The following is a 20646-nucleotide window of genomic DNA, read 5'->3' as shown; positions in this document are numbered from 1 at the left end:
TGTGTTGAGGAAGTACCGACAGGCACCATGAGGCCAGGGCTGGTTGCTGGTGGGCATCACAGTTTCAGAGAAAGACCCCAGGCTCAGCCAGCTCCTCAGAAGCCTCTAAAGCTCACCCAGTCCTTCCTAGCTTTGAGTAAAGAAGCTTCTGTGTAGCTGGACGGGTGAATGGGTGAGGTCTTAAGACACCCACCCTCCCCCCTCTCAGACCAACCTTTCAGGCATCATCCTTCAACCACCCTCTGGGCCATCCCTGAACAATTAAGCCAAGAACAGAACTTCATCTAGACCAGTGGCTCTCAACCTTCCTAATGCTTTGACCCTTTGATACAGTTCCTCATGCTGTGGTGACCACCCAACCATAAATCATTTTGTTACTACTTCATAACTGTAATTTTGTGACTATTAAAAAAAAATCACAGTGCAAATATCTGGCATGCAGGATATCTGATATGGGACCCCCAAAGTGTTGCGACCCACAGGTTGAGAACTGCTGATCTGGACTAAGCTTCAAAGACCTCAAAGCAGACATGCCTTTGGGGGCTGACGACAGGGCAAGACACACTTTTGTATGGTGAATTACCATCCGTGGGAGGGGCATATATGTCTATGGTGACAACTGCTCAACAGCCATTTTGGGACAGGTGGTCCCAAGCCTGGGGGGAGCACCTTGGCTGGTGGGATCTTTAGCTCTGTCACTATAGGTTGAGGTGCTGGCCTATCTCACGGTCCGTGTAGTTTTACAGGTGTTGCTGTGCATCCCTTATGAGATGGGTGAGGCATTTCTGGGCTCTCTGTATGTGCGGATGGAGAGCTGGGTCCCCCTAACCAAGGCTCAATGAACCTGGAAGCTTGCACTCTGAGGGGCATCATAGACATTGTCTCCGTAGATCTATTAGTGGGAGACGGACGTTTGTTTGTCTATTTCTGGGTTTAAAGAAAACAAAGGCTGGGAGAAGCAGAACAACTGGTTACTCTGTGATGAAGCTGGGGGGTGACCATGATTCGGAGTCCTCTGCAACACCAAGATTGTCACAGGACAAGTTCACCACAAACAGACACCCACCATCTGACCCCCCCACCTCCCATGTCCTTTCACAAGCCTGGGTTAGTCTTAACGACAACCAATGGCCTTGATTATTTTCTTGTCTCAAGACGTCTGTAGCCGCGATTCGGAGACAGCAGCCAAGCAAGAAAGTGTTTTTTTGGGAGGGAAGGTGTCAGGGGACAGGGAAACTTTTAAACTTCTGGTTTGCTCCCCAGAAGGCAATAAACAGTCTCTCCCCAGACTTGGGGCTGAACAGTTTTTTAGTGCCTTGCCTTTTTGGTGACAGTTTTGCAAATTGCGGGTAAAGAACCTAAATGTCTAATTAAAGCCTGAAGATGCACGGGAGTTTGAAGCAAATGATTGATGTTCACGGAGGTGCGGCTGTGTGACGGAGGCCGCCTGACAGGGACTGCGAAACCCGTGCGGCAGTGATGGCTTGTTGTGATCTGTGTTGTCATTTTTTCATTACTGATTAAAATTAAAAATCTGCTTGGCAAATCCATTGTAAAAATTCCCTTCATGAGCATCGACGGGTACAAATTATTTTGTCAATCGTCTGGCAATCAAATCGGGACTGGAGACGATTTCTAGCCCACACTCTCCTATCCCCCTCTTCCAACACGCCGCTGACTTTTCATAACAAAGTTTTAAAAAGCGTAGGTAGCGGTCTTGGCAGCGCTTGGAAAAAAAATCAAAAGATTCATCTGTATTTTTTTTTAATGAAATGTTCTGTTTGTGTGAGCCCCCTTCTGCCCCCCACCGAGAGCGGAGGGGAAGGTTCTCGGAGGGAGAGCCAGACTGCGCTCTGTAATTGTCTAATGCTGTGTAATGACAGGTGGATAACAGTAATAAAAGCCTTTATTAGGATGAAAATCTGTTTTGAGAATGGGAGCGTAAATTGTCTAAAGTGGCAAGGCAGAAAAGGAGTCTTGCTAGCCCTCAACCCAAGTGGAAGATATTTGCAGCCTCTCTGCTGACATGGCTTTCAGTTCGGTACTCACATGTCATGTGAAAGATGGGGAGCAAGACAAGAGAGAGGGTCCACGTGGGCAGGAGCTCTGCATCAGGCCCTGGGAGCTGGAGGTCCTGGGCTCTAGTTTTAGCACTGCACTGTGCTCCTGTGAACCAGCCACATACCCTCTTGGGCACCAATTTTCTTTTTAAGTGAAGTGATTAGTCCAAATATCCTTTCCAGTATGCTTGGCGCCATGTTCATTTACGCAGAGTTTTAGAGTCAGCCAGCCCCCCCCATTCATTTTCTAATGAAGAACATGACTTAGACAAGAACCCAATCCTGAGTTTGGGGCTCAAAGCACTGGGAGGGATCCTGGGCAGTGTGAATGAATTATGTATCCTAAGAAATACACCCACGTTCCTGAGCCTCTGTCCCCCCAAATCTGTGCCCAAGGTTCCATGAGCTATCACCTGAAGGTCGCCTGTGATCCTGCACTGAGTCCAGGCTGGAAACGTCAGTCGGGGTTCAAGAAATCTTTGCTGGCCTTTGAGGAAGAAAGACTCCCGTTAGGCAGGGGGTGGTGTCTCTAAGCCCAGCCCCAAGAACCTAAGGTAGGGGTGTCTCAAGTCTAAGACTAGCCTGGGCTACATAGCAAGATCCTGTCTTAGACATCACACCCAAACCCCAAACCCCAAAATGAACATTTCTAAGTGGAAGAAGTGAAGAAAGAGTCTTTGTCCACATGTTGCTGTCCGGACGCCTGAACCCCAAAGTTCTACAGAGGCGTTAGCATGCTTCCAGCCCTCTCATCATTGGCAATGGGGTGTCCTAAAAAGATCAGTGTGTGGTCTTGGGGGCCCAGCAGCACCCAGGTCTGATACTGCTAGCGCCACACTGAACTTTCGGGAAGATCCCAGGCTGTGAGGAGATGTAAGGCTCCTTGTGTGGTTCTGGGACACAGGGACAGGCAGAGCTACGGAAGTGACTTCTGGGAACTTCTTTGAACTCTAACTTAGACCTGAACAATATTTCTCTCTGCTTTCAGATGTTTGTCTGTAATGTATATACCTTATCCCTGACCACCTTCCTCCCTGGCCTCCCTTTTTTATCTTTGCAGAAGCATAAATTAAAGGCATTCAGTCTTTTGAAGACAAACCTGGAGTGTAGTTTTTAAGGGACCGAGTGGTGGGGTCAGCCTACTGAGAGGCAGTCTATCCTTTCTGTCCACGGGTTCACCCTGCTTGTTCAGCCTTGAGCAGTTCAGAGAAAGAACCTGAAACCTCTCAAACTGATGGGTTACTGTCCAGCCTACTGCCCTTTCTGGCCAAGCTGAAATATCTCCTTTCACACGCAGTTGGCATGGGAGCCTTGTACGGAGAGTAGGGATATCAGAAAATTCACACCCTCCTTTGTCTGCCTTTGTCCTTTGTCTGTGAATCAACAGGAGAAGGTCTCCTGGAGATCAAGGCCATGGAAATGGGAATGTCAACAAACAAACAAACAAACAAACAAACAAACAAACCTTTTTTTGTGGTTGTGCACTTTTCTTTTGGAAAGGGGTCTGATCCAGCCTATTTTGTAGGGTGATTTCTCTCAAGTGTACGTTTTATTGATACTCTCTTAATATGCCAACCCACGGTGGAAAAGATGGGCATGGTGCCCTCCCCACCCATGCAGAGTGAGCCTCTCCCACAGTGTTGGAGGAGTCTCGCCTGGCTCTCTCCTCTTTGCTTTGGGACAGGCGGGGGAGTATTTTCTGAGACTTGTGTCCATTTGCATGTCCGCCCACTAGCCTTATGGACCCTTTGCTGAAGCACATCTTTAGTTAAGTTAATTTTCCCCATAAGCACTCCCAAGGACCTTGGGTTGTGTGCTGGTGGGAGTCTGGGAAGGAACCTGAAGTCTTCTCCCTAGAGAAGACCTACCTGGAGGAGACGCAAAGGTGGACAGGAAGGGACTAGGTAGAGAGGTATGGACAGCAGGATGTAGAATCTCATCCTCGTAGACACTTTCAGTCAAAAACCCAACAACTCCAATTGAGTGGATGTGGAATGTCTGAGGCCAGGGTGAGTTGACAGTCACCAATTGCACTCCAGTGGCAGACATGGCCAATTAGTCCCAGACAACACCATTTCTGCTTGAGCTAGGGGCCACCATCACCGTCCGTTGGAGATGGCACAGGGTAACAAACCCAGAGGTTATTTGCAGCGTGGTCCTGGGGAGGGCCCAGGAGAGAATCCTGCTGGGAACTCTCTGGGTCAGACTAGTCACTGGGGAAGCTAGACACGCTGGACGTATACAGCTCCTGCAGGACAGACTTATGTCAGCGCACACCGGCCGAGGGCTTCCCTTGTGCTGGGTTAATAGGTATGGCCAGCAGGGGTAGGGGCTGGGGGCTTGGATCGATGCCTGGATAACCTGTTTTTATAGCAGCTGGAGTTTGGGAGAAACAATAAGGTTTTGGTGAAGGGTTTGGAGCAGTAAGGGAAGGAAAAAAATCAGCCATGGTGAGGACCCAGGTGACTTCCTGAAGGTGCCGTCCTGCGATCTGGGTCTCCACGGAGCCAGAAAAGATTGTCAAGAGGTTTCACTGGTCCTGAAGGTCACCTGATTCCTGTTTTTCTCTCCTCCAGCCCCCACTTCTTCATTTGCAAGGCAGGGACCATGCCAAGGATGTTGCGTCAGATCAATCAAGACAGATGTTGGAATTGTGCCTGGAAACAAGAGAGTTTTATACAAATGCCCATTATCATCATTCTTTCACTCATTAGCTCATTTAAGGACTTTTAGTCAAGTGCCCGCTGTATATCAGGCCCCAGTGGAACCCTGGGGATAAGGATAACAATGGAGATGTGACACTGTTCCTTCTAAGAAGTCTGCATAGAGTTTTGTTGACATCCTAGCATGGGAACATGGGAGTTCAGGCCACTTCCAACTGGGTTTGGAAGTCAGATCATTGACATAACACAGGGCTTCTGTTCAGGAGGCAGCTTTGCTTTCCAGGAGCCCCCATCCCCCACCATTGAAGCCACTGTCCTGTGTGGTGAGAAGACAAGAGTGGTAACTCAGCGTGGAGCTTCACGGGCTCCTGTGTGGAGCGGACATGCTGCAGGTGGCTGAAGTCCCAGGGTCCTTGCTGGCTGCAGTTTCCTGCCACAGGAGCCTGCTGGACCCACACCAGAGAGCTAAAGGGATCCCTTTGCAGACTCTATTATTAGGGGTTGCCACTGTCTCTCCCAAGGTCACATAGCACGTGAGTGACAGGGCTACCCCAGCTCCAGGGAGCCTGACTGAAAAGATTCCACCCCAGTCCTATCACAATGAAACCATGAACACCCCTCATGGGTTGCACTGTGCTAACTAAGCTCTGGCTGCGTGGGGGGCGGGTAACGGTGGTCAAGGGGAGGGGCGTGAGTTTGGTGGTTTTTGCTTGACCATATATGGGTGGTGTGGCTGGTCCTAGAAACTTGCTGACCCTCCGTGTGTCATCTTTAGGGTGGGGCACAGATGAGCAGCAGCAGCTGGAAGGAGGAGGTGAAGAGGCTGGGCTTGAGATCTGGGTGGCAGGAGTCCATCATCGCGTCTGGCCATGTTGTAGGCAACCTTCCAGTGGGTGCCTCAGCCTCCAGGGAGAGGCCCTGGGCCGCTCCGTAATCCGCCCCCGAGCTGCCACACCAGGCCCGATCACACGTCGTCCTGAAATGCCCTCTGCCTCTGTTGACGCGGATGCATACTTGTCGTGGGAGATGTTCCCACTATCAGGCATTTGGCGGAATCAGAAAAACGCATTCCCATCCTGCCTAATACATTTTTCATGTCTCTTCCCTGACAGGCCCGGGTGGTTGGATCTGGAAAGGGGGTGGGGGCTCTCACAGTCTTTGAGCCCATACTTCGAGGTTACTTGAGAAGGGATGGTGTTTGCGGACTGTCCAGGCAGGAAGCTGGTGCCTCTGAGGTTATCTTTGTTGCAACAAATAGCCAGGGAAAGGCCAGGTCAGGGTGCTGCTGTTGTGATGCGTGCAGCATTCTTCCTGCAGCCTCTGGAGTCCCTGAGGCTTTCACACAGGTGAGTGCTCTGGTCTGCCCTGCGTGTAACCATGTGCTTATGGCTAAGATCTCTGGGCCTCACTTTTAAATAAAACAGGAATAATAAAAACACCCCCCCCATGCCATTATACTATTGTGTGACACTGTGCAGAAAGACAGCTGTGGCCAAAGCCTGCTCACAGTGTGTCTCAGTTAGGGTTTTATGGCTGTGAAGTGACACCATGACTAAAGCAACTCTTATGAAGGAAAACAGTTAGTTGAGGCTGGCTTACAGTTTCCGAGATTTAGTGCACTGTCATGGTGGGGAGCATGAGAGCTTGCAGGCAGACATGGTGCTGGAGGAGGAGCTGAGAGTTCTACACCTTGATCCACAGACAGCAGAAGGGGAGTGGTCATTGGACGAAGCTTGGGCATAGGCAACCCCAAAGCCCACCCTCTCAGTGACCCACTTCCTCCAACAAGGCCACACCTACTTCAACAAAGCCACACCTCCTAATAATGCCACTTCCTATGAGCCATGTATTCAAGCACAGAAATCGATGGGGGCCACACCTGTTCATGGTAGGAAGCTGGGATGATGAGGTCAATGTATCAATAGACACATGTTGGCCCCTTCTGTGGCCGGAGGCTTACCTATGTTGTAGCATCTAAGATCATGGTAACTTCAGGGGGCCAGGTACTTTTAACTTATTTTTGTATATAGAAACCAAGGTTTTGGGAGAGGACACACAGCCAAGTGAAGAAATGGAGGGAGTCTGCTTAATGGCCTGATGCCGTCTCCTTGCCTCATCACTTGAGTCAGATTCAAGGCTTCTGAGAGCATCCCAGGATAGGTAGCAAGTTAAAGTTGGGAGGAAGGAAGCATGGGCTCTCCCTAGGAGGTGGGACCAATGGCAGTTCAGCTGGGTGATCTGAGCCTGTGTGTCAATCATCTATACCTCAGGTTTTGCTAGTAGCACCTCCCTCTGGAGGTGCAGGCACGTTGGATCTCAATGACTGGACACATCAAACACACGTGGTGCTCAAACCTCAGGTTGGGCTTTTCAGTTATGGCTTTTCTGGTAGTGACAGTCATTAATTTTTTTTTTCCAAGCCAAATGGCAAGTTGGGTGTACCAGCTACAACCTGCCATTAGCTGCTCCTCTGTTAGAAGCTGTGGTGTCTGAGGAGGCTCTGAGGGTAGGGTTTAGTGGATGGTGGCATCACGTGATCAACTTTCTCACAGTTCTGAGCTCTTGCATCCCTTTCGATGCTACATCCTCAGCCCATGACTGGGCATGGGATGCCTCAGCAGTTGGGGTTACAACCCCTTTACTCAATGGACCATGGAAGTTCCCTGGGAGCCCAAGGCTTCTACAGTGGGCCACACTGGACATTTCTCTAGGTCTCCTCCTTGTGGAGAGGTGGCCAGGTCTCCTCATTCTCCAGCCAGCACTTGTTTCAGTGTGTCTGAGCCCTGTGTTGGAAACTTAACCCCAGCTACTTTCTACAATGATGGTTGTATGTGCAGATGACTGGGCCCCAGGGCTCTTAGTGATTCTGACTGGCTGTCTCCATGGATGCTTCTGTCCATCTATAGAACTGATACTCTGGACAATAACACAGAAGGCGCTCCTGTGTCTAGTGAGCAGATGAATGGATGAATGGGTGTGTGTGTGTGGGTTAATGAGTGGCTAGATGACTAGATGGATGAGTGGGTAAATGGATGAAATGCATGGGTAGGTGATGTCTTAGTTAGGGTTACTATTGCTGGGATGAAACACCATGATCAAAAGCAACCTGGGGAGAAAAAGGTTTAGCCAGCTTATGCTTCCACATCATTGCTCAGCACTGAAGGAAGTCAGGACAGGAACTCAAACCGGGCAGGAATCTGAAGGCAGGAGCTAATGCAGAGGCCATGAAAGGATGCTGCACACTGGCTTGCTCCTCATAGCTTGCTCAGCCTGCTTCTTATTGAATCTGGGATCACCAGCCCAGGGATGGCGCCACCTATCACGGGCTGTGCCCTCTCTCATAAGTCAAGAAAATGCCCTACAGGCTTGCTCATAGCCTGATCTTGTAGATGCATTTTCTTAATTGAGGTTTGCTCCTCTCAACTGACTTTAGCTTGTGTTAAATTGACATAAAACTAGCAAGCACAGGTAGGTAGGATGGATGACTAGATGATGGCTGGATGCCTAAGTATATAGATTCATGAACAGGTAGATGAGTAGGTAGGTGGATGATTGCATGTGTAGGTTAGTGGGCAGATGAATGAGGGGTGACTGAAGTGAATGGATGTGTGTGTCTGTGTGTGTGTGTCTGTGTGTGCACGGAGGGGTGGGTAGGTGAATAGTAGATGTTTGGTTGGGTGAATCAGTGGGTGGATGGATTGGTGGGTAGGTGTAGGGATGGTGGTGGATGAATGGATGGGTGCATGGATGGATGGAGAGATGGACCAGTAAATGGATGAATGGGTGGATAGGTGAGTGGATGGATGGAGGTGGTGATTAACAGATGAGTAACACATGGGTGGATGGGTGACTAAATGTATAGATGCATTAATGGGTGATTAGATGGATGGTTGGACACATGGATGGATGCATGGGTGAATGGATTAATAAATGCTTGGAGGGTTTAGCCCTAATTTGGGTATGTCTTAAGAGAAGTACCGCCCATTATCTGTGTCCTGGTGAATGATACAAGTACTTGTGCTTAACACCTGCTTTATCAAGGATTTGGACCTGCTTAACCTCCATATAATGAGCTTCTCCAGGGCAGCATCCTGTCTTTCCACAATGTCTGACACAAGGTCTAGAATAACAGGTGTTTGTTCACACTCATTGGGAGGAGTATCTGGTGTGGATTTTACCATTAAGTGAAAGATTCTGCCATTCTCATTTCAGTCCCTGCTACCCATCTCAGTAGGCCCTGGGTTCAATAAGTGTAGACTCCTTTGTGTGAAGAAATGATGCCATAGATGTTTGGTACCCATAAAAGCATTTACTATTTATATTTATATTCCAATAAATATCAGAGTGTGGATGCCCAAACAAACACATAGCTACGCATTCCTTCTTCTGTTAGAGGCTGGGAACAGAGTCAGAGCCTTTGGACAGGGGTAGGCTTATGTATCAATTAGGGCCAGACAGGTTAACCCGCAATAAAATCAACTCTAACTTCCAGGGCCTTGACATGGCACAGGTTCATTTCTTACCCATACAACATATCCGAAAGAAGTATCTAGAATGAGGAGATAGCTCAGCTCTCTGTTGAGGGCTCAGACCAACGAAACAGCCACCAGATGAAATGCCACAGACGGTCAAAGGACAGATGCCATGTTGACTCTGTAAGTTTCCACCATGAAGTAACACATACCGCTTGTCCTTTTTCACTGGCTGAGGACGTTACATGGCAGCACGAACTGCACAGGCCCCCAAGGTGAATACTACCCTGTAGCCAAAGGAGGGTTTGAGATGTGGGCATGCTCTTAACAACAGCTACATCATTCTGGAATGCAGTTTCATACTCTAGGGGCAGTTTCTTCCGCCCTCAAAGTCTCAGTATCGTGAAGAGCCAAGAAAGGAGATTAATGCATGTTTATTCAGCAGGCTAATGTGAAGATTAAATGGGGCAATATACATAAGAACTCCTAGTCACTGCTCACGTCTTTGTAGGTCGATTGTTGACTGATGGATGGATGAATCCTGAGGAGAGAGTGTAAGAAAGGTCAGGGCTTGGTTGCAGCCCTCCTGGGGTTGCTGTATCATGGGTGAGATGGCAGTCATTCAGGCACACTTTGAAGAAGTGTGAGGGCCATTGACTGTAAAAATGGTTCCCAGGGCCCACTCTCCCCTGTCCCCAAGCCTTTTGTGATGTGCCTCTGCAATTTCTCCCACTAAGACCATATTCCTCCACTTCTTGGATAGAAGATGGCTTGTGCTTGCAGAGTCTGGAGTCTAGAGTGCCACTGCTGTTGTCATAGAAATGTGGCTGGCCACCTGTGTCTACTGTGTCACATGGGGCACAGCAGAGCTATACTTGCTGACCCATCACACACTAGCCAGTCCCCAGGCAGCCTCCCCAGGTGACTGTGGACACAGCAGCTGGTGCAGCTGAGCTGAGCCTGATTCTAACTGGCAGAGCAAATGTCTACCATCAATAGTATCATGTTACCTTTGGGGGCCTTAGTTTCTCTTCTATTGCTTGATGACACCAAGACAGTTTACAAAAGGAAGCATTTATTTGGGCTTACAGATCCAGAGAGATAAGAGTCCATCTTGGTATCAAGTCAGCGGGCAGGCAGCAGGAACAGAAGCTGAGAGCTCACGCCTTGGTCTTCAAGCAGGAAACAAGGACTGAATTTAAAATGGTGAGTCTTTTAAATCTCAAGCCGGCCTCCAGTGAGACACTTCCTCCAACAGGATCACATCTCCTGAGCTTTGCTAAACATCACCATCAACTAGAGGCCAAATATTGAAATGCCCGAGACAATGGAGGCACCTCTTTCAAACTGCCACAGGGGTTGTTTGTTATGTAACTTCGTCTAGGCAATCAGTGACTGCCACAAGGAGATGTTGCTCTCAGGATGATGTAGAAACAGAGAAGTTGATGTATGGGACAGGCTTCTGAGAAAAGGAGGCCTGAGCTGTGACCTAGTAGAGGAGTGGAGTGATGTTCACTGTGTGGAAGGAGGCCAGAAGAGGGACAGTATGTGAACAAGTGAGCTGTGGTGGGAGGAACACGGTCCTTTTGGAACTGTGGGGGTCTAGGGCGCTGGGTGGAGGAGGCAAGACTGTTGGGTTTCCTCTTGGTGCTATTAATAAATCTTCATTTCTTGAGAACTCTGCGTTCCACTTCACATGAGGCATAGGAGCAGTGCCACATTCTGTACCATGTTAGGTATTAGGTGGGCCTCAAGGAACTCTGCTTTTTCGTTGAGGGAGGGGGAAGCCGAAGGGTTATAAGTGGGTGAGCTTGGGGAGAAGAGCTTAAAGAGCTTTTGGGGGTCTGTTTCAGCCTCTTCTTTTGTGATTGGAATACAGAGGCCTGGAGAGGAACTGTGACCAGCTGGGCTGGGGGTAGGGGTAGGGGGATGGGGTAGAAAGATGGGGATAGATGGGGTAGGGAGATGGGGTTTGGGGGATAGGAGGATGATGTAGGGGGATAAGGGTAGGAGGGCTGGGGTAGGGGAATGGGGTGGAGGGATGGGGGTAAGAGGATTGAGGTATGGGTATGGTGTGGAGGAGAGGGAGTAGGGAGGTGGGTTAGGGGGTGGGGTAGGGGGGTTGAGAAGTGGGGTTGGGTTTGAAAAAGGATGTATGTGTACATTGTCTCATGTCTCATGCTTTCTTCTGACATCCTCCAAGGTATATCGTATTAGTAACATAAACATTCTAATGAGTTTGACCCATTTATGTTTATTGTGATTCCTAATTTTGTTTTTTTTTAATTAAAAATTACATTTAACTCATTTTATTTGTGTATGTGTTGGGCACCCATGTGATGTAAGATGTGTGTGGTGGTCAGAGGACAACTTTTGGCAGTCAGTTTTCCCTTTCCACCATCTGGGTCATTAGCCTTAATGGCAAGCTGTCCTGTAGGCCCTTTTGTTTTGTTTTTGACACAGTTCATCACTTGCTACCTGTAGACAATTTCTTCTGTGATTCTCTAGATGTGAAAATCCAAGGGTTTCTTGCTCTTCATACAAAGTGATACAATATTTGCCCCTAACTGCTCCACATCCCTCTGATACATTCTCATCTCCAGCATGATTGGTAGTATGAACAGTTGTCACTATGTATTGGAAGAAGAACATCTTCACATGTTCAGTGAAGATGATATCTTTTTCCTCAAATGCCCTTTCCTCATGCTTGCTGAAGTTATCGACATAGAACCTGTGGCTATACATACCAACTGTAGGTGCTGTGTTAAAATATTTAGTGACTATTGGTAATTTTCACCCCTCAGTACTCTCCTCCTCTCCCTCTCCTGCTGGCAGATCCCCTTTTCCTTCCAGAAAGTTTTCCTTATGCTTACAGGACTTAAAATGCATTAATTTTTTAATTAATGTAAGCAATTCTAATTAAACTCAGCGGGTTAGGAAAAGAAGAAGGGAAAAAAAACTTTCTTTATATATTTTCATTGTATCCCATTTGCAAAGGGTGGCACAGGGCGACCTGTGAGCTGTGTCCAGACAGCTGCTTGCTTCTGTGAGCTCTGGCCTGTGGGAATGGGGCCACTTAGTTTTTTACACATTTATCGGGTGCTGTCTGTACCATGAAGGCCACAGCAAGTAACTCTGAAAGAGACCATGGGTTTCAAAGCTGAAAATACTGGCTCTGCACCCAGGTTGGAAAACATTTGTCAGTCTTTGTCTATAGACTTGATTTTATATCTGGTAGCTAGTGGTTTGGTATTAATGTATTCTGTGTATTTTTAAAAGGTAATTGCTCTCAATTTGTTAGTTGACTATGAAAAATCTAAGGTGATTTCTAGATTTTTCCTTATCAGCTTACCCTGGAATTCCTTATTTATGAATTATTCTCTTCAAAGAACGTTGTTTAATATCTCAGATGTACCTCAGCTAATGTTGCTGTGATGATTCTTATTTCTTTATCAACACATTGTTCATTTATAAACCCACACTGCATTTTTTGTTCCGCCCTTCTGTCTTACCCCCTTATTTTTGAAGTAGCAAATTGATTAATAGGGATCACGTGTTTTATAGGTATAGATCGGGATGATTTGATACACACATGCACTGTTTAATGATTACTGTACTCATACCAGTTATCACAGCCCTTCCCATACACCCCAAATATCAGCTCCTCAGAATGTGTTCATAGCATGGCTTACAGTTGTATCCTTGATTGGCATCTCCCCGTTTACCCCCAGACCTGAACCACAGCTCTCTGCTCTGCTGAGTTTTGCTGTTTTACAGTGGAGCCACACATTACTTGTTGTTCTGTGATCTCTCTACCCCACATTCATCATGGTAAATGGAAGGATCTCCCTTGTTTTTCATGGCTGAGTAGTATTCTCTTATATACATTTTATACTTTCTTTGTCTATTCATCTGTCAACGGGTGGTGCCATTTTTTGATGATTGTGAACAATTCTGCAAGACATGGGAGTTGCTGATATCAAGATAGTGACTTCATTTCCTTCGGGTATTTACCCAGTAGGCACTGATGATGTCACTTCTATTCTGAATCTGCTTCAGGAACCTCCATGTTGTTTTCCATAGTGGTCCTACCCATTTCTGTTCCAGCTAAAAGTTCTTCGCTTTCTACCTCTTATCCTACACTTTCTTGGCAGTGGCCATGCTAGCAGTGTTACTTTTCCTGGGGAGACATCACACACATCAGACACATCTGCTCACCCCAGGTAGGGAACCAATAACGGACGACGATAATGATTACATCAAAGTCCAACTTAGTGAACCAGTGAGTTCTCCGGTTTTAGTTATACGTGCTTGAGTGAGGGGTTACTCACAGGATGACTCAAAGGTAGCCACATCACCAAAAGCTGCTGGTTTCAGAGGTCTCAGCTCACGGTGGCCATCTTACTTGTTCCACAATTGTGGTTAAAGAAAAAAAAAAGAGCATGTGAGAGTATGACCCCTTGACGCAGGTGGCTGCTCGCCTTCTGGTGGCCATGATACAAAGAGGAGCACACTCATGTTTATGAGAATCCCTCTTCGTCCCCTTTTATTCTCCTATGTTCTCTTCCACCCTCCCTAGGGCTTTCACAGCCATACTCGGAGCTTATTGATTTCTGAGATGATACTCAAGGAAAGCCTGGACCCTGATGCTCCTTGCAGGATTTTCAGGCATCTGGGAAGGCCAAAGAGTGTTCTCTCCTTAGCAGCCCTCACTACTTATTTATTAAAGTGTGAATCTTGTGGGCTTTGGGGGCTTCTGAGACTTGTGAGTTGTTTGTGTTTCAGGTCTGTGATGGCTAGTAGTGCCAAGTACTTCTTTCTGGTGTTTCTTACTTTCCCAATCTGATGTTTTTATCTAGGGAAAGCCCCTGTTGATGCAATGTATTTTTGTGTGTGTGTCTGAAGGTACTCTGAGTTCTCTTCTCCCTCTGCAACAGTGAGTTGTGGAACCTTCTGGAAGCCTTCAGAAAATTGTGCTTTTTCTTTTAGACTTGAAGCATGTCAGTCAGAGCTTGCCATTTCTCAGTGCTTCCTGTCTTTTCTCCCTGGTGATTTTCAAGCCTTTCTGTTCACTGTGAGCACTTGATCATTTCACTATATATTGAATCGCTATAACATTTTGTTTTCACTTTTGAAAAATTGTCAGCTCTTGCCTCTAAAGATATCTCCCATCCACTCTTTCTTGTTATCTCTCTGCAACGCAGATACTGTGAGTCAAATTGGAGGGAATGGCTGAGAGTCAGCTGTGTTTGACCTACAATAATTCAACCTAGCACACTGGAGCGGCTCTTTTTCATGTTGCAGATCTCAAATTACCCTTTCATTTCTCCACTTGTTTTGTGTTTCCTTGTAACCCATGCCATTCTCTAGTGTCCATTTCAGTGTTTGGTATTTTCCTTCACTTTGTTTATCCTTCTGTTTGAATCATCTATCAAAATCCTGTGCTCTAATTATCACGGTGTCTCTTTCCTGAGCCCCTTTAGCACTTTCCGGATGTACTTTCCTCTGCATTTCCCCCTCATCCTTTTCTTGTCTCTCTTCAAAGATTTGAGGTGTGTGGATCCAGAAGTTTCTCTCAGATCTTTTCTGGACTTAAGGTGAATGTATCAAAGTTTTCTGGGTCTTCTGGTTTTGATTTACAAATCACCTCGACCTTGGTTTTTTTCCACTCACATGGGCTGTAGTTTTTCACTGTTACCAGCTTCAGTGAAGATCTTGCCCTAGAGCTCAGTTTTCCTGACGTGGGCAGGTGGCCAGTCTATTTTGCCTGTTGGGCTCCTACATCGTTCTGTTAGATCTGTATCAATTTCTTTTCTTTTTATAATTGTTATTTTATTTCTTAGCATTACTTTTACTTTTACTTATGGTATGCGCATGTGTGTATGCATACATGTGCATGAGATGTGTGCACATGTGGAGCTCAGGGGACAACTCCTGAGGGTGGAATCTCTCCTTCTACTTTCTTTTTCTTTTTTCCTTTCTCCCTCTCTCTCTTTTCTTGTTTTTTTTCAGACAGGGTTTCTCTGTGTAGCCTTGACTTGCTCTGTAGACCAGGCTGGCCTTGAACTTCACAGAGATCCACCTGCCCTTGCTTCCCTGAGTGTTGGGACCACAGGCGAGTGCCACCGCGCGCTTCGCTTCCTTCCACTTTCTTGATGGAAGATCTTCTGTTTCTCCTAGCTGCATAACTCCCAAGCTGGTGATTATCTTATCCCCACCTTCCATCTCACCAGAGGAAGCTGGGATTGTCAAATGGACCCTGTTTCTGGCTTTATGTGGCTCCTATGGGTTGGATGTGGGTGTTTAGGCAAGGTTTGGTTGGTTTGGTTGGTTTGTTGGTTTCTTACAAGCTCAGCCATATTACCACCTTTGTCTGCACTAAATCCATTGTGTTTTACATGTGAGCTGCTGCACAGGCTGGAGGCCTTGGTTCTTGAGCTAGGGCTCAGAGACACCACCGGCCCGAGGTAAGCCAGACTCTCGTTTCCTGTCCTGCTTTCCAGTTTTTAGACTCTACCACAGCATTCTGGTAGTTGTTTACTGCGTTTTGACTTCAGAAGATGTTCCCCTTGTTTCAAACATGGCTTTACTTATGTCAACGGTTGGTTGTTATCTTACTTTCATTTCCTGTTATTGTGCTAGAATATCCCAAAAAAGTAACTTAAGGGAGTAAGTTTATTTGGCTCACAATTCTAAGTCACAAGCCACCATTGCAGAAATTCAAGATGGCAGCAACTTGAAACAGCTAATCACATCCACAGTCAAGAATGAATGAATGATGTATGTGGACCTATCTGCATTGCCCACGTGGCATGCTGGGGTTGGCTACCCAGAGGCTATTTAAGCTGTGGGCTGGCTTTCCCCAGGGTCAGATGATTGTTCAAGGTTCCTGAATAAACTGCATTGAAAAAAAAAAAAAAAACAAAAAAACAAAACTCAATTAACCATCACTTAAAAAAAAAGAATGAATGAATGAATGGGCAATGAATGAACACATGCCCAGCTTCATTTCCCCTCTCTTACACAGTCAAGGATGCCCTGCCTACAGAATGGTGCTGCCTATGTTCAAGGTGCATCTTCCCACATTATGAACTCAATTAATCTAATCCCCCTTTCCAGGTATGCCCACAGGCCAATCAAATCTAGAAGAGCCCTCATTGAGGCTCCTTTTCTGGGTGATTCTAAGCCAATCATCACAGTAGCCGTAATAACAACAGCATTTGTACCTGTTGACACTCAGGTTCAGAAGTCTTTTGGGGCCAGATCAGCCCCAATATCAGTCCACATTGATTGGACCTCTGAGAATCCCAGGTATCATGCTGGGTAGCGTTATTGGCATGGCGGAGGATCCCCGAGTCACAGAAAGAGGACCGTGGATGTGTGAACCTACTTTGTAAACTCTAAAGTTCTCCTTTAATGACAGGTGTGAGCTCTCAATCTTCATTTCTAACAGGGTAATTTTCAAAGTACATTTTCTATGTATTGAAATTAGTGGGAGAGCTGCCTACACATGCTATTTCTGCTTTCTCATCCCCAGCACAGACGCGTCATAAATCTGTGTCCCCGCTTTGACCTCTATGCAGCTATACAGTGAGCAATTCCCTTCTCCGACTCACTTTGTCCAGCTGACCTATGCTTCCAGGACAGGTGTTCCTGGCTTCTGCCTACATCACTGGCCCTGTTGACACATGCCTATATCCAGTCTCTAGAGGTGGGTGTCTTTGGGTCTCTTTATTTTGTTCATTGGCCCTCCTCCAAACTACATTCCCAAATTAATGTTCCTCTCCCGCACTCTGGTGATACCATACTAACTCATCACCTTTTGTCTAGATGAAGAGACAATTCTAGCTGGTCTCCTTGTGTTCCTGGATAGATGATTACTATCCTTCCCCCACTGAGAAAGAGGGGTCAGCGCTCAGATCAGAACCTGGAATTAATTCCCGCAGCTTAGAACCCATCTGTGGCTTCAGGTTGAATCAGGGCTATTCTCAAACATTAGTCAACCTCAGTTCAGACACCACCTCCCCAGAAAAGGATTATCCTTGCTAAACTGGCATAAACCCTACTGTGTGGTGTCTTTCCATGCTCCTGCTCTGTTTTGCTTTTCAAGACCCTGTCATCAAATATAACTTATTTCTTGACTTGCTTGTGATCCATTTTCCCAGCATGGACCTGACCTCTGCCAGGGCAGAGACTGGGTCTCTGCTCACTGTGGATTTCCCAGGGCTGAAGATAGGAACAACCACTGCTGTGGGTACATTGTTTCTCAGAGGGAGAGCCTATACTTTAGGCATTAGTTACTTTTCTTGCTGCTGTAACAAAAGTGTCTAGCCAAAGCAACTTCAAGGATGGGGCGTTTACTTTAGCTCACAGTTAGAGAGTACAATCCACCACGCTGGGGAGGTCTCGCTGCCAGGAGTGTGAGGTAGCTGAACACACTGCAGCAGAGTTAGAGAGCAGGGAGACAAGTGCTGGCGCTCATCACCCTTTCTTCTTGTTATTCAGCCCAGGACCTGCCCAGGGATGGCGATGCCCACAGTTAGGGTGTGTCTTCCCCCGTGTTAACCAAATCGAGAAACTCCCCCACAGATGTCCCCTGGGGTTGATTTCCTAGGTGATTCTGTCGTCAAGCTGACCATCATGTAAGCCATTACAGGTTCTGTGTGTTACCTCTTTCGTTTTCAATCGCTCTGTCAAGCAGAAATTCCCTGTGCCCATTGCAGAGATGAGGCAGGTGAAATCCTTAAAAGCAAGATTCCAACAGGGCCCTGAAGCAGGGCCAATGCACGTTTCTCTCTGCTCCGTTCACCATCTATATCCATGCCCATCTTCTCATATCACGTCACTTTCTGCGTACAGATTGTGAGTCCGGGTGAAGAGGTCAACGAAGGAGCAGTTATTGAGTCAAGATGCCAACAAAAAACTTTGCTTGAAGTCAGTGAAGGATTCCCAGGTTCCCAGAGTCATTGCTCCGGATGGCAAGCTTCCTTGCAAATGCCCACATAGTGGTTGGCATTATGCAGAGGCATTAAAAAAAAATCGACTCTGTTTTGGACTCTTTCGAACCGTAAAAAAGCCAGTGTGAAACCACAGAACTTCTATGTTTCTTGTTCTCTTAAAACTAAAGAAGAAGAATTAAAAAAAAAAAAAAAGGGAGGGGGTGGGGGAAGGGCTGGATTATTTGAACCGTATTTTGCAAACGCCAGCTCCTCTTGCTGGCTGCAGCAGCTGGTGCCAAGTTGCAACTCACCACACATTTTCACAGGCCCAGCTATTAACCTTTTGCAAACAGCTGCCTGCAATGGAATTACTGACAGGGCTCAAAGCCTGGGCGACACTAGGCTTTGCCATGACGCCTGCCGAACTCACAGATTTCCACCCGATGCTGGGCATCCAATCTGTCCCCTTACTTCCTCTCCAAGAATTTTCTCATACTAACATTCTATTAGAGATGGGGCCACAAGTTGGTAGAGTTGGCCCAATAGGCCCAGAGCACAGAGCCAGGTCAGGGGGTTCGTCAGATCAAGCTGGACTTCGAATCTTGACTTCAGTCACCAGTGTTTGCTCTGCATGACTTCGGGCCTGCCTCGGGTTTCTCATCTGTATAGCAGGGCTCTGAATCCTGCATGAGGCAAGAGTGTGTCAGGAAGATAGAGTTCATAGATCCATTCACGGCTGAGGTGCACGTTGATTCCTAGCTCTGGCTCCTGCCACCCATGTAGTCTGACTTCAGGACTGGCACCACTGGGTGCGGTAGAAGTTTAAATGAGACACTGAGGATCAAAGGTCTTGGCACAGAGCCGAGAGCATGGCTCTCAATAAATATGCATCATTTTTGTATTGCTCCTAATAACCAATCCCCAGGATAGCTTGCCGTCCTAAGCATGTCCTAAATGAGAACCATCAATTTCAGGAATGTGTTCTTAGGCCATCTGGCTAACTTGAAAAGTTTTCTAGTTGGTAATCACAATGAGTGTGTGTGTGTGTGTGTGTGTGTGTGTGTGTAATGCTGTGCTTCAGTGAAACTAAGAGAAATGAAGAAGGCGGAGAGAATGATCCTTTGTTGTGGGAACAAGTTTCAAAGGCATAGTTCTGGACTGGGGATCTTTAGACCCCCGTGCTGTGTGTGGAAGAGATGATCACTTTGCAAGGCCACAGAGCACTTCAAACTCTGTCCAGAAATTCCTTTGGTAAATAATAATAATAGGAAATATCCTTTGGAAATAATAGAGGGGATTTGGCAAATGCCTCTCTCTTGGAGATCTCAAAGGCTTTTTGCGTTATTTTAGAGCTTTAGTGATTTTCTTAAAAGGGTTGGATTTTCTTTCCTACCTCGGTGGAGGGGCGCTCACAGGAACTGCCAGGCTCCAGGGCTAACACAGATCCTAGGGGGAGTCTTTGTTCCACGTACCTGCTATGCCAATGAGGGAAACTGAGGCCTGTGGAGGGGACACAGATGAGTGGCTGTGACTGACAGGCAGTGCCGTAGGGTAGGACTCGGGGGACCCAGCCCATCCATCTTCACTCTGCAGTTTCCTGACTGCCAGGAGTCCTGCTGTCAGGAAGCCAGCTGCAGACAGAGAAGACTGATGGCGGGCTCCTGCTCAGCCCCTTTTTACGGCGTGTTCTTCTGCCTCAGTCTGATAGAGGGGCAGGTGAACCATGGGAGGTATGTGTGGGTTGTGCATGTGGTGGGGGGGGACCTTTTCCCTGGAGAAGCCATGGCCAAGGCAGGCAGAGGGTCTGGGCTCTAGAGCTGGGATGGGTGTGTACTTGCTGGCCACCTTAGACAACACACCCTCACCCCGGGTTGGGGTCTCCCTGCCTCACCTTTGTGAAAGACCGAAAAGACTGGGTGGGGTTCTGAGCTAGAGCTAGGAGCCCCAGGCTATGTCCACTCATCCTCCGTGTGGACTTTCGCAATCTGTACATGCCATCTTATTTTTGCACTCATCTCCTTCTCTCAGTCACTTATTCATTCAGCAAGCATCTGAGCCTCACTGTGTGCTAGGCGCTTGCTGCACACACACACACACACACACACACACACACACACACACACACACACGGCAGCCAAAACAACATGCGGATCCTGACATCACAAACCACCAATGCCACCTCTGAAAGAGAACACGCATGTGTGCTGGGGATGGGGGCCAGCCTGCAGGAACAAACTACCCCCTGTTTGGTGGCTGACATCCAGTGAAACCGCAAGGCTCCGTGAGTGCTGGCCAGCACGGTGTCTGCCTGTGACAGGCACTCAGGCATTGAGCTGACTCAGAGTGGCCTCAGTGTGGCCCTGCATGGTCACTGCAGTCTTGGAAAGGGAGGGTGGTGAGCGCTCTCTTCCCACACCTTCTGCTGGACCAAGACTGTTCTAAGCTATACGCTTCCAGCTGATTTCTAAGAGGCTGGGGTTGTGAGTCTGGGGCAAAGGGTCTGCTACACAAG

This window comes from Meriones unguiculatus, chromosome 7, assembly GCF_030254825.1.
Source record: "Meriones unguiculatus strain TT.TT164.6M chromosome 7, Bangor_MerUng_6.1, whole genome shotgun sequence".
Taxonomy (NCBI): Eukaryota; Metazoa; Chordata; class Mammalia; order Rodentia; family Muridae; genus Meriones; species Meriones unguiculatus.
Note: the sequence above shows the minus strand (reverse complement) of the source record.